The sequence below is a fragment of the Pantherophis guttatus genome, chromosome 5, assembly GCF_059756535.1.
Source record: "Pantherophis guttatus breed Tessera chromosome 5, ASM5975653v1, whole genome shotgun sequence".
Classification (NCBI taxonomy): domain Eukaryota; kingdom Metazoa; phylum Chordata; class Lepidosauria; order Squamata; family Colubridae; genus Pantherophis; species Pantherophis guttatus.
Window position 1 is genome coordinate 27,716,435 of NC_142067.1, and position 17,031 is coordinate 27,733,465.

The window sequence follows — 17,031 nt, forward strand, 5'->3', positions numbered from 1 at the left end:
GGCCAGTAATCACTCAGCTCTATTCAGTTGTCCAGACTCTACCCCATAAGGGATTATGGGGTCATTAAAAGATGATGATTGTTTCTCAGGCTCAAAAACTACCTCACAGGGTTGTTTGCTGAGAACACTCTTAGACTGGATTCCTGCACTGAGAAAAAGACTATAAACGATTGTGTAAAGCTTTCTCTATCTAATACAAAAAGCATGACAAAAAAACAATTAAGTGAACTGTTTTGAATTGCCAATATACTGTATAAGATCTTCATTTGAAAGCAAAAGTGCTCAGAATTCTTGAGCTAACATCTTAGCCTTTTTCTTAATAGATCTTATTACTCAGAATCAGACAGACTAGCTCCTTGACTGTTTGTTCTAATTCTGATTGCCGCTAGCAGGTTTTGACATCTATATATCCTTTTTATCTCTTGGAAAGAAGATGGCATATAAATCAAAATCATAACAACATAATACTATGACTTTGAAAGCTGCCAATCCCAAAACTATAACTGCTCCCCTACACAGTCCAGAAATGCATCCGTATTAAAGTAGATTGGAAATTCTGAAAGCAGTGTGTTAGTTTGTTTCTTCTTGCAAAAACATGAATTTTCAAGGAGCTGAATCTGATGGAGCTATTTCTACAAGCAATGCAACAGATGCTATGACATGTAGTTTGGGAATTCTGGGATATTTTAAATGCAAAGTTGAGACTGAAAGCTTTCCACAAGGAATGGAATTAAATTTCACTCTACAGTATAGAAGAAACATCGCCAGATATGGAAAAGACTTATTTTATTTATTTTATTTTATTAGTCATATTTCTATGCTGCCCACTCTCCGAGGACTCTGGGCATCTTACACCAAAGACAGCATACTAAATAGCATATTGCCCCCAACAATGTGGGTCCTCATTTTACCCACCTCAGAAGGATGGAAGGCTGAGTCAACCTTGAACCGGTGAGATTTGATCCGCTGATCTGCTGAACTAGCAGTCAGCTGAAGTAGCTGCAGTACTGCACTCTAACCACCTCAGCTCTTAACAGATCAATACCTTTACAAATAATTCTTCAGACTTGTCTGCTCTAATTTGGTAGAGTTATTACCTGGGTAATTTTGATAACAAAGCTTGGATACACTGACTTGCTATCACTTTAGCGTTTATAAAAGTGTGAATAGCTCCAACTTTCTAGACAGCTGCAGAGGTCACAGCTGGCTTGAGCTTTTTACAGAGTCATTAGAGTTGGGCAAATTTGGCAGATTATTGGTACAGAACAGTCATCCAGCTGAAGTCGGTGTGTTTTACAACAGTTCACCAACAGGGTCTGTAGTAATGGTGAAAGAAGCATTAGTTTTTCTTTTATTAAAGGCAGCTTCTTTTTGATAGTTTAAACTCATTTTTGGCTGAGATTAGGGAAAGGGTGTGCTTCTTTAAATTGTCAAAGCAAGCCTAACATGCATATCATGATTAAGTGCCCTTATCCATCCAGTGAAGCCGCGATGAGAGTACTTGGCATTTCCTCAGGCTATAGAACATGTAAGCTGACTACAAGCTGTGAACAATCTCCTGTTTTGCTTCAAACAAAACTCTAAAATGGTTTTAAAATAAATCTCTATTTCCAGATTTTGCAATTAGCCACCAAACTGGTTTGTCTGAAAAGATGTTGTATTTGACATGCCAAGTTAGCAGTTCAGTATTTAAACAAAGATGACTGGGCTGAAAGACAGGAGAGTTATGAACTGGAGGACTGTGAAGTACATACCAGAAGATAATTTGTAACAGAAAAGCAAAGATTTGATCTGAATTAGAGTTTACTGGGGGAAAAAATCAGTTCTTGCAATAAAGAATGCCCCTGAGCCTCTTAAGAGCAGCATTTTTAAGATTTTCGGCAAAGTTATAAGCTGGACCTGTTCTCCATTTTATTTTTCTGTCATAGAACTCATTGTCTGGTTTGAAAAAAAATAGAGAGTCTTTTCTCTCCTTTGCATTTCTGGGTTGTCTGCTTTGTATTTATAGCCAGAAGTGGCAGTTTGTATACAAGGTTCTTCTTGGTTTGCCATTTTATTAAGCTAAGAGCGAGTAACTGGCCCAAGGTCATCCAGTTGGCTTTGTATTTAACTTTTGGCTAGAATTCCAGGTCTGGTGGTTTCTAGCCTGATGCTTTAACCACTACACAAAACTACCTCTCACTTTATTTGTAAATAGGATAAGAGCCCTAGATGCTATTCCCTGAGATATTCTATCAGTTATTTTGGAAATAACTGGAAACCAGAGACCAAACTAACTTAGACAAACATTTTCTGCAAGCTGGCTAAAATTCTATCCAGCAGCATTGACTTCCATTATCCCTGGAATTTTTATTTTATTTTATTTTATTTTATTTTATTTTATTTTATTTTATTTTATTTTATTTTATTTTATTATTTTTATAGCCACTCTTAACAAACTCGGGGTGGCTCCCAATAAAAAATTAAAACAAAATAAAAACCATATTAAAACTATTAAAAAGCCATATTATTTTAACTATATTTGTTGTATGAAGGGAGGACAGGGGCAGCTCTACTGGCTCTGTTATTTATACCAGTGGTGGTTTGCCCCCGGTAGTAAAACTGGTGGGAGGCTCCGTCCACTGACCCAGACGTCATCATAGGTGATCTGTGCATGCCCAGATGCTTCTGTGCATGCGCAGAAGAGTGTGTGCGTGATGCGAACCGGTAGTAAAGGTAAGTAGAACCCACCCCTGATTTATACTCTGTGGCCTCATAGAATAGTCCATAAGAATTATAAGGGGATTCAAAGAATTATAAGGGGGTTTTGAATGAAAATGGTTATCACTCCATACAGTTCCTTCAGGCAGTCCCTAGTCCCCTTGTGACTGGATTATTGCTGGATGGAACACCTTAGACAATGATCCAGAAACTACAGCCAATTCAAAATGAAACAGCATGTTGCCTTTTGGAGCGCCTGCGTATTACCGTTGTCACGTGAGCTGCATTGGCTGCCAGTTGGCTTCTGAATACAATTCAAGGTGGTGCTGATTACCTAAAAAGTCCTATATGATATAGGGCCTATCTCCAATTGTTGTAATAATGATAACAATACACTTCTCCTGGTTTTAGAAATTATATAATGCTGTTGAACTTTTGCCACTTTGTGATGTGTTGACAAGACAGATATATATGACTGGGGTGCAAAGAGACCAGAATTCAAAGCTGTCAATTTGGCACTGGGTTTCTCAACATGAATAATTGCAGAACTATGACTTCATGTTGAAAATGTGAACTTACCAGTTGCTTTTTTTATTCTACTGTCTGGAATTGAGTTGTCAGCATCTTGACTCTTGGATGGGCTGACCAGAGAATGATTACTCTGTCTGTTCTTTGGAGTTTTCTTCATTGCATCTTTAGCTGCTCATCTTCTATGAGGAACTTGGCTTCTCAGATTTCAAACCCTTATGTCACTTTGGTTACAATTAGCACCAGATATTCCGACCGCCGTGTGCTGGATTTGTTTTTCCCTCCTAGTCATGTCAGAAAAACAAGTGCCAATTGCTTTGCTTTTTGTGAGCATGTCTTATGAGGTAGAAACAAAAAAGATAATTGTATTACAGTTCCGGCCATTTGGACTAGAAGGGGAAACTTGGAACTCTTATCAATTTCATTCAATTAAAAGAAAAAGGAAGAAAAAGAAATGGCCAGCATACCACTGGTCTTTCTAACCTGCAGGGGGTGGATAAGAGCTGGACTTTCACGGCAGGCAACCCAGAGAACAGGGACAGAGAACAGGGACTGGGGAAATGCCTGCTAGATGACACAACAACCAACTGGAACAGAGGCAGAATAAAGCACAGCAGATGGACAAGACTACTCTTCTTTTGCTAAAGGAGTGGGGGGGGGGACACTGCTTTTGATGTGGAGCTGGTAAATCTATTCCTGCCTTTCTAATGTATTAGGTGGCAAGCAGGAAGTGCAGATCAGCCCTTTCTCTAAGAAATAAAGTGAATTTAAGGTTCTTTCCTTCTGCCTATCTTCCCAAGTCATGCATTGAGCATGTATTCATTTGTTGTTTCTTCTGCAGTTAACTAAGTGCTAAGCTTTGCCTATGCCTATAATGAATTTTCTCTAAATTAATCTACTTCTTGTTATAAAACTTGCATCACTAATTATTGCTCAGATTAAATTCTTGTTCTCAACAGTGAACACACAAAAGTCTTCTAACTTTAACAGTACATTCCTTGACTAAAAGCTTGGAGATCTATAGTTATCATGAAGGTGAATGAAAGAAACAAAGATGATAAGAAATCTGAGCTCCTTGGAGGATAAATAGCGCAAATACTTAATATAACAAGTGCAGAATTTTGGGATGCAGTAAGTTTAGTAGATCTTACAATAGATCACTGTAAGAATTACTATGTAATTTTAATGGACTAGTAACTGAATTTGCTTGTTGTTCACAGCCATTCTTTCTTTTGCATTATATTGTTCCTTTTGTTAGGCTTTCAACTTATGGGGAAGGAAAGATTGTTCCAATTATAGTCAATAATCACTAGGACGCTTTTCATTCAAAGGGTACAAATGCTTAGAATTAAGTGAGTGGATGAAAAAGTGTTTTATTACCAACAATAATAGCAAAGTATAGAGAAGAACAGTAGAAGGTATAATTTTAAGAACAGCCTCTCTGTTCTGGAATCTGACATATATGCATATGTACACATAAATGCATATACAGATGCTACCTTTACTCTGTTTTAAAACCCTTGTCTTTTCCAAAGTTTCATTTATATGAATTGATTTCGTGTTCTCACTCAGTGAGGCTTTGCAGTAAATGAACTAAATGCATCAAATAATATTGCCTTCTGGGGAGACAGTCTGTTGTGGAAGTTGGCAGCACTTTTTACATTCTGTCACTTTGGCTAAAGAATAAGCCAGTAGCTAAAATATGAGCAAACTCTCTATTTTGGACAAATCTCATCAAATTTAAGAAGGATAAAATACTTCTTTTAGTTTCAGTCAAAGTACAGGTAGCTATTATCTGTCAGGGGTATCTAACTCTGAAGCTAGTATACAAAATGTTTTACTCTATTCTGATTTTGGAGTCCACCTGTCAATAACTCAGCCTCTTTTACCTTTTCATACATTTTTTCAATCCAGGTACAGTTTTAAATTTAAGAGACAATCATGTATTTAACACAAAGATCACTTCATATTGTTGGGTGTGTGGGTGTGTGTGGAGAAAGCCCAGACAAGCATTTGTAGTATGCCTATTTTGTGTCTGACAGAGCTGTCCAAAATGCCATCACGTAAATCTGGTATAAAACTGCCATATAAAGACAGAATGATTTTCTGTAGTTTTTCTTTAGAGTTTTTATTTAAATAAAGAGATGCTTTTATTAACCAAAATAAAACTCAAGAACAGAGAAGGACCACAGATTTATAGTAGCCCATCATATCCTCCAAGCTATCTATGCTTTAGTCTGTGAAAACTTATGGTACAATAAATGTCAACCTTTTAAGATGCCAAAAGATGCATTTCTGTGACTGCAAATCAAGGATAGACATTTCTGTATGAATTAAGAGGTGGTTTGAAAATATATACCATTAGTAGATCTTAAGATATGCAAAGAACATAGACATTTAATTTAGATGAAGAGGAATATTTATTGTATCTTTTTCTTTGTATGTGTCTCAATGGGAAGAAGCAAAAGTGTTTCAGAAAATATGCTGGTCTATTTTATTGTGAATGAATATTTTATTGTGATTGACACACAGTATCAATAAGGCAGACCACAAAGGATTGGAAAATGAAAACAATTTTCTTCAGTAGTAGATATTTCAAAGGAACTTTGCAAAACTAAATGCTGTGGTATTCTGTTGTAATCATTCAGCCTTAACAATTTCCAAAAGGTTTCAAAGCTTCACAGCAGAAGAATGATCAAATTAAATTTTGGCTAGTTAGTAATTCAAGTAATTATGGTGGAAAGTATTATTAAAGAAAACATGATTGATTACTCAGAAGAACAAGTCTTGCTGAAGAAGAACCAATGTGGCTTCTGCAAAGGTAAAGCCTGAAGCTATGTATCAATACATATTTACTTGAACAGTCCCAGAGATCCTAAGCAAAAAAAAGCAGTAATGAGAAAAGGGAAGCAATCCATCCTCTCGTGCATTGGTAATTGGTCGAAGAGCAGTAGGGAAATAATAGAAATAAATGGTTAATTCTTGAAAGGAAAAGATGTTACATAGATCCCAATGGACTCTGTTAGGATAAATGATTTTTAATTTGTTGAATTTAAAATGTTAAAAAGCTAGGTGTGAATAGAGAGGTGGACAACTCCTACTTCTTTACTGTAGTTACAGGGTTAAGTAAAATCTCTAAAGGAATTACCACAGTACTGAAATCTTCCAGAGAGGGTTCTAGGCAAAATGTCCCACTGTTCAATAGCATTTATCTTTTATCATCATCATCTCTGAACATCATAATCTTATTTTTAATTTTCCAAGACATCGAGTCTTGACCTGCTTGATTTCAATAGTTAACATAACCTCCTCCCTTGCACATGGTAACCTATTAGATAATGATTGGCCATATATCATATCTTCCCTCTTCTCTTTTGCAGACTAAACATCTGCTATTCTTTTAACTGTTCCTCATAGGAGACACCCCCTTATTATCACAACATTTCAAAGTATTCCTTTTAAAGTCATTGGGGTGGTGCAGAACATGGTGGAATTTTATGTTCCATGATCTGGATTCTATTCTTCTGCTAATGCAGACCAAGATTGCACTAGATTTTTTAGTTGCTGTATAAGGAGTGCTCTGCTGGATTAGATCCATGGCCCATCTAGTCCAGCATTCTTTTCTCACAGTGATCAACCAACTGCACAAGGAAATCAGAGGCAGTCACAATAATAGCCATTGATCCACCTATGTTCCATTAATTGACCCAACTCTTTTTTAAAGCCAGCCAAGATGGTAGCCAGCACATCTCTTCTTGTAACATCACACTGCTGGCTTAAGTTTAGACAGTGGTCTACTAGTACTCCAAGATCTTTTTCACACTGAGCTGCTGAGACAGGTTCTCCATTTTTTACTTTTCTCCATTTGATTTTTCTTTTTCTGAGATGCAAGGCATTATACTTTTCAAAGATGAGGGATTTGGTCCAAATTTAAAGGCTCTTGAGGTAATTTTGAATTGTGATCACGTCCTGTGAAATATTAATCTACCTTGTGTGATGTTCTACAAACTGTATTTAGTTTTTTAAAAATATTTGCCAACAATTGGTAGCTTTGCCTCCTCGTGATATAGTATAACAACTCCTATTAGAAAAATACATTTTCAGTACTTCATATGACCAAGCTAAATATAAAATTGTATAAGATGCACTATAGCAGTTCCAGTGGTGCCTCCTCTGGAGCTGATGGAGAAGAAGTACTTAAAAATGTCTTTCATAATTATTTTTCAATCAAAGCCTATTTTCTTTCATCTATTTTTTACCTTGAATGAGCAATGGATGAAAAAAGCTAGGAGGAATCCATTTTGTTTTGCACTGCCTTAAGCTTTTAAGTCACAAAATTTGACAAATGTCAGTAATTTGTTGAAATTGAATTTCCAAGTGAAAAATTTATTCACTTTCAAGAGTGAATAAATTTTGCAGACAGGTAATGGTGCTTAAACCCTGCAAGTTAAAAAAAAAAGGAGACTTTTATTCAGGATTCCAGGCAGATTTCACCTCTAACCAGAGATATAACCTTCATTTGATACCATCAACAGTCTACTCAGAATTGGCCAAAGTATATTTCTTTGAAAAATTATACTTTATTGAATTTTCTCTCTTGTTCTTTTCATCTGCTGGCAATCCCGACTGGAAGTCATGAATTTTGTTGATCACATCCTCTGAAATCCATACCAGTACCAGCTATTCTGCATTCCTCTAGGCCCAAACATCTCTTCCAGAAAACAATATTCTCAGTTTTTTGTAAAGGTGTTCAAACTCTTCTACCACTGTGAGGTAGTTTCTTCACAGAACAACACTAAGATTTTTAGGAATCATTTTCATTTTACTATAGGCTTTTTTTTTTTTTTAAATGGAGTTGTGTGCATAGCACATACCTATCATACTATATATATATATATATATATATATATATATATATATATATATATATATATATATATATGCAAGAAAACAATAACATTCAGAGTGCAGAATGTCTCTTAAAGATAACTATGTCATGCTCTCCTTGACTACAATTTTTACAATTATCTTTTTCCCCCCGTGGGCATATAAACAATACCTTTCATCCTGATCTTTTTTTTTTCCTTCAGTCATTGTTTCCTGTAGTTTTAATCTTTCCACTAATCATCATTTTTATACTTCCTATTAATGTAAATCTATTCAATCCTCAGACAAGAAAAATAGAACCATTATCTTATCTCATGCATACATACTAGACGTTCCACAGTTCAACCATCTGGGATCATCCTTGTATCCTTCACTAATTTCATCATAAACAATTACAATCAGTTTTACATTCATTTCCTTGCCATGATGAGGCTTATGGTTAAGCAATGTATTTGTAACAGAACTTTTTAAGCAGATACTTGTGAATCATTATTCTAATTCATTCCTTGTTCTCTATATTGCCTGGTTCCCCCCTCCCCCGCAGTCTCATATCTTTTCTCCATCTGTTCAAGTCACCCAGTAGAATAATCCTTTCTTCTGAATCACTAATCCAAATTTCCTCAAAACTCATTTCTCGTTCTTTGATTATTGCCATCCACAGCAGCACAACATAAACCAGCCAATGGATTCCTACTTTTATATGCTTCCACAACAAATAAGTTGATACCAATTTGTACTTCTGAAATGAATGTTAGCTCTTCCATCTATATACTGCTAAAATTCTCCTGTTTGTCCATTTGTAATTTATCCTGGGCAAAATGGTAAGGCAATGATTTATGAATCAATTGATCCAAAATGGGCTAACTTAAAGAATGCATCCACAATCTGGAACCTATTACTCCTATGGAAACTGAAATTTTGCTAAGTTGTGGTGACTTCAGCACTGCACTGTTGCTATGCCACCATGCTGGTCACATGATGGTCATTTCTAATGCTCCCCTGCCAGTTTCCCACTTGGATGGGGATGCTGGAAGGAAGGAAGGAAGGAAGAAAGGAAGGAAGGAAGGAAGGAAGGAAGGAAGGAAGGAAGGAAGGAAGAAGTCATTCCTGCTTCCATTGCTTGATGGTCATTCTGTTTCTCAGTTTAAGTAAGGAAATATATCTGAAACCATCATTCAAAGATTCACGAATTGTCTAGTTCATAATTATCCTCTCTTCCTTTAATATATGCATCAATGCTATTCCTAAAATCACCTTCATTCAAATCTAGCATATCTTCCCATTTTTCATAGATTTACAGATACAGATCTGTTGTTCTTTCATTTCATTATTATTTCTTTATCATTAATTTCTCTTACATTTGAAGTCACAACCCTCTATTTGCAAGATCATCCCCAGATGGTCCAATAAATTTTGATTTTGCACTACCTATAATGCTTTTGTTATAGTTTGTTTGAACTTCTTTTACATGGTGCTGTATGGAGAAATTTAGACAGATTTCCAGCCTTAATTGCACCCATCTTGATGGACAGTTCTGATCAATTTTGTCATGTTTTGATCAGTGTGTGATGATTCCAACTAAAGCCATAGAACCAACTTATTCTATGAAAGTTAGGATTTCTAATATAGACCTGCTGCATCCCTTCACTTAGAGAAGACAGTACTTTACATGCAGTGAACTGACATACTTGGGTGGAAAAGTGGCTTGATCAAACAAAAGTAAATAGGAAGGAAGGAAGGAAGGAAGGAAGGAAGGAAGGAAGGAAGGAAGGAAGGAAGGAAGGAAGGAAGGAAAGAAGGAAGGAGAATATTGCTTTTCGGATATGATTACGTACTTCGAACTACTTGTGAAAAAGATATATACATACACACACAAGTAGTGTCTAACAAACATTAAGCCAACTTTATTTTCAATGCCTTAGGATAGTGTGCATCTTAAATGCATCCTACAGTATCTACCTTAGTTGTCCTTCTAAGTGCATCTCTCTACATAAAACAGGGGTTAGAGTTTTTTGTTTTGTTTTGTTTTGTTCAGACAGCAAAATGTCTTGCCAGAAGCAAGCTACACACAGGGGAGCAATTACTAAAAAGGTAATAGAATCTAGTTAACTAGTTAACTAGTTAACTAATCTAGTTAACTAGAAACTAGTTAACTAGTCACCAGAACTCTGGTGGTGTAGCAATAACAAATATATACCTCTTCAAAGTGCTTTACAACCATCTCTAAGCAGTTAGCATATTGCCCCCAACAATCTGGGTCCTCATTTTACTGACCTCTGAAGGATGGAAGGCTGAGTTAACCTTGAGCCGGTGAGACTCGAACTGCTGAATTGCTGGCCATCGGCAGTCAGCAGAATTAGTCTACAATACTGCATTCTAACCACTCGCCACCACAGCTCTAGTATATCTAGTGCAGAGGGAATACAAATATGTGTTTCAGTATATGTATAGAACCTTGCACTATAGAAAATTTATTTCTAAACCGCCAGTCTTATTGATAAGCATTTAACTGCTACATGGTAGACTAACTACTTAAATAATAACTGTTATCAGCACCAGATGCATTTCTCATTCATTTGTGCAGGTCAGAAATAAGATTGAGTTTGCATGCAAGGCTCTCAGTAAGGTCAAGCTGCAAATAAACAAGGGAATACTGAGGCCAGCTGCAATGTTGTATTATTTAATAGAGAATTGTTTTCACTGTTCCCCTATTGGTTTCATGCTTCTGATTCCATGTAATACATACAATAGCCAATATTAATACAAGATATTCGCACTTCCTCAGAGACTCACAAGCCATTCTTGGCATATACTCCTGGTTGCTATAAAACAGCTTGAAGCTACAATTCTATTATTTTCCAGTAAATTATTGCTTTTTGTCTTATCAGAATACAGTATTAAAAAAAAATGGGGTGGGGGATAGCAATACTGATCAACACACTGAACACGAAAAATACATGGCAAAGGAATTGGAAAGATCCAGGAATAGTGGTAGATGCAGGACACCGAAGATACTCTAACATGATTTTATGGCCTGGTTAATAAAAATAGAAGCCAAAATTATGGATTGATTTAGACCCGTTCTATTGAATAAATCACAGTTATCTGATTTTTGTAACATGCTAAGTCATAAGTCCTGGCTTACAAATTATCCTAGCTGGAGTACTTAGTGTAATGTACATGTATGCAACATCTTCTGAACTTCCAAACAGTGATATAAATTAATAAAATTAAAATTTGCTAAAGTTAATAAAATAGTTACTACTTGATAAAGTCAATAGTTAACAAAAATAAAATACAAAGACAAAAAGTTATTCTACTGTGAGATAAATAAGCATCATTTTCCTATAAATTTATTGTCCAAAAGCTCTGGCCAAATAAAATAATTTTAGTAATATATATAACTCTCCAAATTTTATTATTGCATCCATATATTCCTAAATTATGTTCTGAACCTGATAGTTATCCTTTGGTATGTTAATATATGCTCAATATATTTCTTGTTATTAATGTAACAAAATCATACTTATGCTAATGGTTTTAAAAAGAAATCCAACAAAAGTCAAGTTCTTATTTTGTTTTAAGATTATTATGGCACAGAAGTTTCAGTTTAGATAGGACATTTCCACCCTGCCACCGTTCTTCTTTTCCAAGCCCTTTGAAACAGATTGAAAGCAATCAAGATAGTCTTCCCTTCTGCCCACTGGAAATGCTGAGAACAGCAGCAAAATCAGTGATCTGCCTCAAGCAGTGATAGGAAGTAAAAATCTCATTCCCAATCCACAGGGGGGGGAAAAAAAACCAAGAGAGGTACAGACCCCGTAACTGCACAAATGCTGAAGAAGATTAGATATTGACAAAGCATTTACCAGTTTAAGCCAAACTGGTTTTACTTACTTGAAAGGGAGCTGCAAAGTCATTAGTTTAGCTTTTATAGAATCTGAAGCAGTGGTGGGTTGCTACCGGTTCGCCCCAGATCGGGTGAACCAGTAGCGGTGGCGGGAGGCTCTGCCCACCCGCCCGGGTGGCAGGTGGGAGGCTCTGCTCACCCACCCGGTTCTGTGCATGCCCAGAAGTGTCGCCTGTGTGAGTGCGCACATTCCCATAAGTGCGCATGCGCCCACAAGCATGCGCCCACAAGCGAACTGGTAGCGACAGGTTTTGAAACCCACCCCTGATCTGAAGCTCAGACTAAATTCTCTGAAGCTCAGACACCCATAAGGAAATGGAATCACAGAATCTCAAAACAACAAAGCCATAATAAAAGCTGTGATGTCACAGGAAGATAGAACTCAGAAGTGATTTTCAAACCGGTGCAGAATCTTGTATGAAACTTCCCATAATGCAGCATCTATTGTCTTATTTTTTGGGGCCATGACACTTTTTACATTCATATTGAGTTGAGCCATTGGAAGGGAATGTCACTGAAGGCCAAAATACACAATCATATTTTAGGGACTAGTATCTCCAGTGAAAAAATGGTGGTGGAGGGTAGAACTCTGATTATTGAAGCTTTAAAAATCATTCCACCAAATGTGAGAAAGAACATAATTTAATGAAATAGCTATGATCATTTTATTTTAAACACTCAGACATAATGAAAGATTTGTTCTTCATTTCAGTGCTGAAGCTTTGTTTTCCAAGTGACCTTTAAAATAGTTCTATTCAGATTGTAATTCAAGGAGAAGATAGAAAACAGATTTGAATGCTCGCTGTGCCTTCTCCTCCGCATTCTCACTACTAGTATTAGATGAGTTCCCTTTTTTTCTTTCTTTTTTTACACAGAAACTATGTTCCCATGACAAGTCGTTTCCAACATTTTTGAGCCAATATTAAATGTTGACAATTACAGTGTAGATGCTGCAAAATGGCTGCAAGGAAGAAGGTGTGTGTGTGTGTGTGTGTGTGTGTGTGTGTGTGCGTGTGTGTGATATGCCTTCTCAAAATGCCAAGCTGGACACAATCTTCTGATCAGAATTGTACATAAGCAAGCAGGGGTAGGTGCAGAATAAATTTTAAAAAGACAAAATGGTGGCCATGACAGATCACACTTTGTGAAACCCCCATAATTTAGACAATGGGTGAAGAAAATATTTGGTAGTCTTGCCCCATAGGCAAGACTACCAAGTATTCTTTGCATCCATTGACCAAATTATTAAATGCAAACTTCAAAAGTCACAATAAAAACAAGATTTACAATAAAAACAAGACATGAGAAAGTGTTGATTGCCTCACTTCTATGTATATAAAGCATTGAAGATTAATAATCTAGATACACTTACACTTACTCCTTGATGTTTTATGCGCATTGAAACGCACAAGAATAGTTAAGAAATGTAGCTGGCACAGAATGTCCTTCCAATAAAATGCTTTATCTGCTTAAGATATCCTGCAATAACTACATTTAGTATATAATTAGTGTGAAAAAAACCCAGATAATTAAAATGACCTATTCACTGAAAGAAAATGAGGGGAAAAATGATAAATTTTAATTAAGTAACCAACCCAGAGAGAGAAACTGAAAAGGAAAACAAATGTATAAAGGAAGCAGGTTGAATAAAAGAAAGTACACCACTGATTCATTAAACTAAGGCACAGCCTCAGCAAAGACTCTGTATGGAAATACTAAGGCAAAAAGTTCGATTTATACACAATAGCTAAATTTCAATTCCCCTTGGCTTTCCCCCCCCTCAGAATTTGAGATCAGGGTAAATGAAACACAGCAGAATCTATTCATTCTGATTTCAATGCCTAGGATTTTTTCCCTTGAGCAGATAAAAGCAGTGCCAGTTAAAAAAAAATGATGCTATTCTCAGGAAAATAATTTGGCCAGAATTAGTTCCTACATCACAAATTATGCACAGGAACTGTTGCTGAGATTGTATTTGTATTTAACAAACAAACAAACAAATTATCTCTTTTTCAAGAGGCAACTGACTTTCTTGTTTTTCTTTGAAGACATTTCACTTTTCATCGAAGAAGCTTCTTCAGCTCTGACTGGATGATGGGGAATCCTTTCATTCCCCACCATCCAGTCAGAGCTGAAGAAGCTTCTTGGGTGAGAAGCGAAACATCTTCAAAGAAAACCGACTTTACTCCATACACAGATGGCACCAGTTTTGTGCAGGAGGAAATACGGAAAGCTGGGTATGCTGTTGTAACTCTTGAAGATGTATGGGAAGCTAGCCCCTCCCTCCCGGTACAAGTGCTCAGCTGGCAGAATTGCATGCTTTGGCTCGAGCTTTGGAACTTGCAAAAGGCAAATGTGTCAACATTTATACAGACCCTAAATATGCCTTCTGGACAGTGCAAGTGCACGGGGCCATATACAAGGAGAGGGCCCTTATTATGGCTGGGGGAAAGGACATTAAGTATGGGCCCCAGATCTCACGCCTGTTGGACAGCGTTTAGGCCCCCCGAGAAGTCACCATTATGCAAAGTAGAGGACACCAGAAGACAGCGTCAGAGACACAGCAAGGCGATAATAAGGCCGACCAGGAAGCTCGTCGAGCCGCGCTAAAGCCTTTAACTATACAGGCTAACTGTTTAACTCTATGGGTCCCGGATGAACAAATTAAACCTAATTATTCTAAGGAGGAATTGCAACAAGCTAAGGAACTTGAGGCGACGTTGGAAGATGGATAGTGCATTCTTCCCGACCAGCGTGTTTTGGTCCCAGGACATATGGGATGGGATGCTGTGCGACAAGTCCATAAGCAATTACATTTGGGAAAGATTGCATTGGTCAAGGCCCTGCTACGTGAAGTGTACATCAATAAAATCCACAGCATTGCTACCAATGTCTGTATGAGATGTGAAATCTGTGCAGCTCATAATCCCAGACAAGGGCCCCAACCGCTTCAAGGACATCAATCCACAGGAAGTTATCCTTTTGATACCCTGATGATTGATTTTACAGATATGCCAAGTTCAGGTCCACATCATGCAATGTTAGTTCTTATTTGCACATATACTGGATGGCCTGAATGCATACCAACAAGGACCAAGAAAGGTTTTAGTAGGGGTGACACAGGAAAACTAATTTGGCTAAATAAAGGTCCTTAAAAAGAAAAAGTGGAGTTCAAACTTGCTCATGAGAGCCCTGGCAAGGTGCAAATGATGTGTGAACCAAAGTCTCTATACATTTTAGATCTTTAAAAATAGGCCAGCACCTGCTGGGAGATCTAAAATGGATGGAGAAGAGTTTTGATCTTTAAAAATAGGCCAGTATCAGCTGGGAGATCCAAGCGAGAAAGAGCTAGACAGAACATCCCCAGGCCAGAGACAATCCAGTGCTTGAGGAGATAGAACAATGGATGTAACTTTGAGTAAAAGTCAGAAGGTCACTAAAACAATTAGGAAGAATCCCAAACTGTAAAAAGACCCAACTAGTCCTTTAGAGAAAAATATTTAGAAGATAGAAGCCTCACCATACAGTAAGATGATTCAAACTTTGGGGCTAACCAAAGAAGATGTGACTCAGATAATTTGAATTGACTAATTTGATGTGATTTCTGTTAAAAATTATTTGTTGCTGTGCATCTATAATGACTAGTGTATATGTCTAAGTCTTTGTTTACCTTCAAGGTAACTGCAAGTGTTAAATGCCTGATCTCTAGAGATATGAATTTTAAATTGTTATAAATGAGTTGACACCACTGAGATGAAGGAAAATTATTTCGCCCAGTCTGGTATGGCCATCTAGACAGGGTGAAGAATGGAGTTCAACTTTTCTTTCCTCTCTGTGCTTTTAAGAAAAAGCCCAAGTTTAGGTGGAAACTAACTCTTCAAAGGACTAGAGGGAACCTCTCCCCTTCTGGTGACACTCCGGGAGCTGTCCCTCTACGAACGGGAGAGGTGAAGAAAACCCCTGCAGGTGTTACTCCGGAGGCTAATACCCAACGCACGAGTGACGAAAGGAACTTATCCTGGAAATTGCGATCCCACAATTGAACAATTTGACAGAATCTGTGTAGCTATATATATTGTAGGCCTTGTAGGAGAGGGCGGAGACTCAGGAGTAGGGGGGAATGAGGGAGTAACCCCTAGACTGGTGTCAAGCTGCATTCGATAGTCAGAATATGGAAAGAGTGCTTGCCCCTACTCCCACTGTAAATTACCCAGAGATAATGCATGGGGAATATTGGAGCCCAGACACCCCTTCGAGTACGCAAGGGGGGATCCATAACATGCAGAATGTGGTGGGTTCCAAGATACTGAATGCTTTGTGGCCTTATCCTCGGGTAGGCATTTTGTTTATAGCAGTACCAAACTCCCTAACTCCTCTTCCAATAATCTCCCCATTGTGAGCATGAAGGGACTCGATACTGGCATATAATTCCACTATAAGGTGCCACCTCCTACGTACTCCTTGGGTCCCTGTAAACCTCTGTCCTCGGAATTCGGCCAGGGTACCAGTGTATGATGAAGTTGGAAACATCCAGTCCAAGAGGGCAGCCATTGACACTTCCTTGATTGAAAAGGTTAAAATAGGTCATTGGAAGGATGATGAATGGCCACCGGAGAGAATCATTGAGGTGTATGGACCAGCCACCTGGGCAGAGGATGGCACCTATGGGTATTGGATCCCCATCTACCTGTTAAACCGCTTGATTAGGCTACAGGCTGTTGTAGAAATAATTACTAATGAAACTGTGAAAGGCCTCACCAAATTAGCTGCTGAGAGCATGAAGTCTCGAACGTATATCATGCAAAACTTAATTTGCCTAATTGCTGTATTTAGATTGATGACAGTGGCAAGGTCATTAAGGAAAGAACTGATAAAATGGTCAAAATAGCTCACGTCCCAGTTTAAATTTGGAAAGGATTTAATTTAGTTGACGCCTTTTCAGGTTGGTTCCCTAAACTGCCGGGCCTGCAAGCTATCGTGGCATTGATTGGGTTAATAGCTGCTGG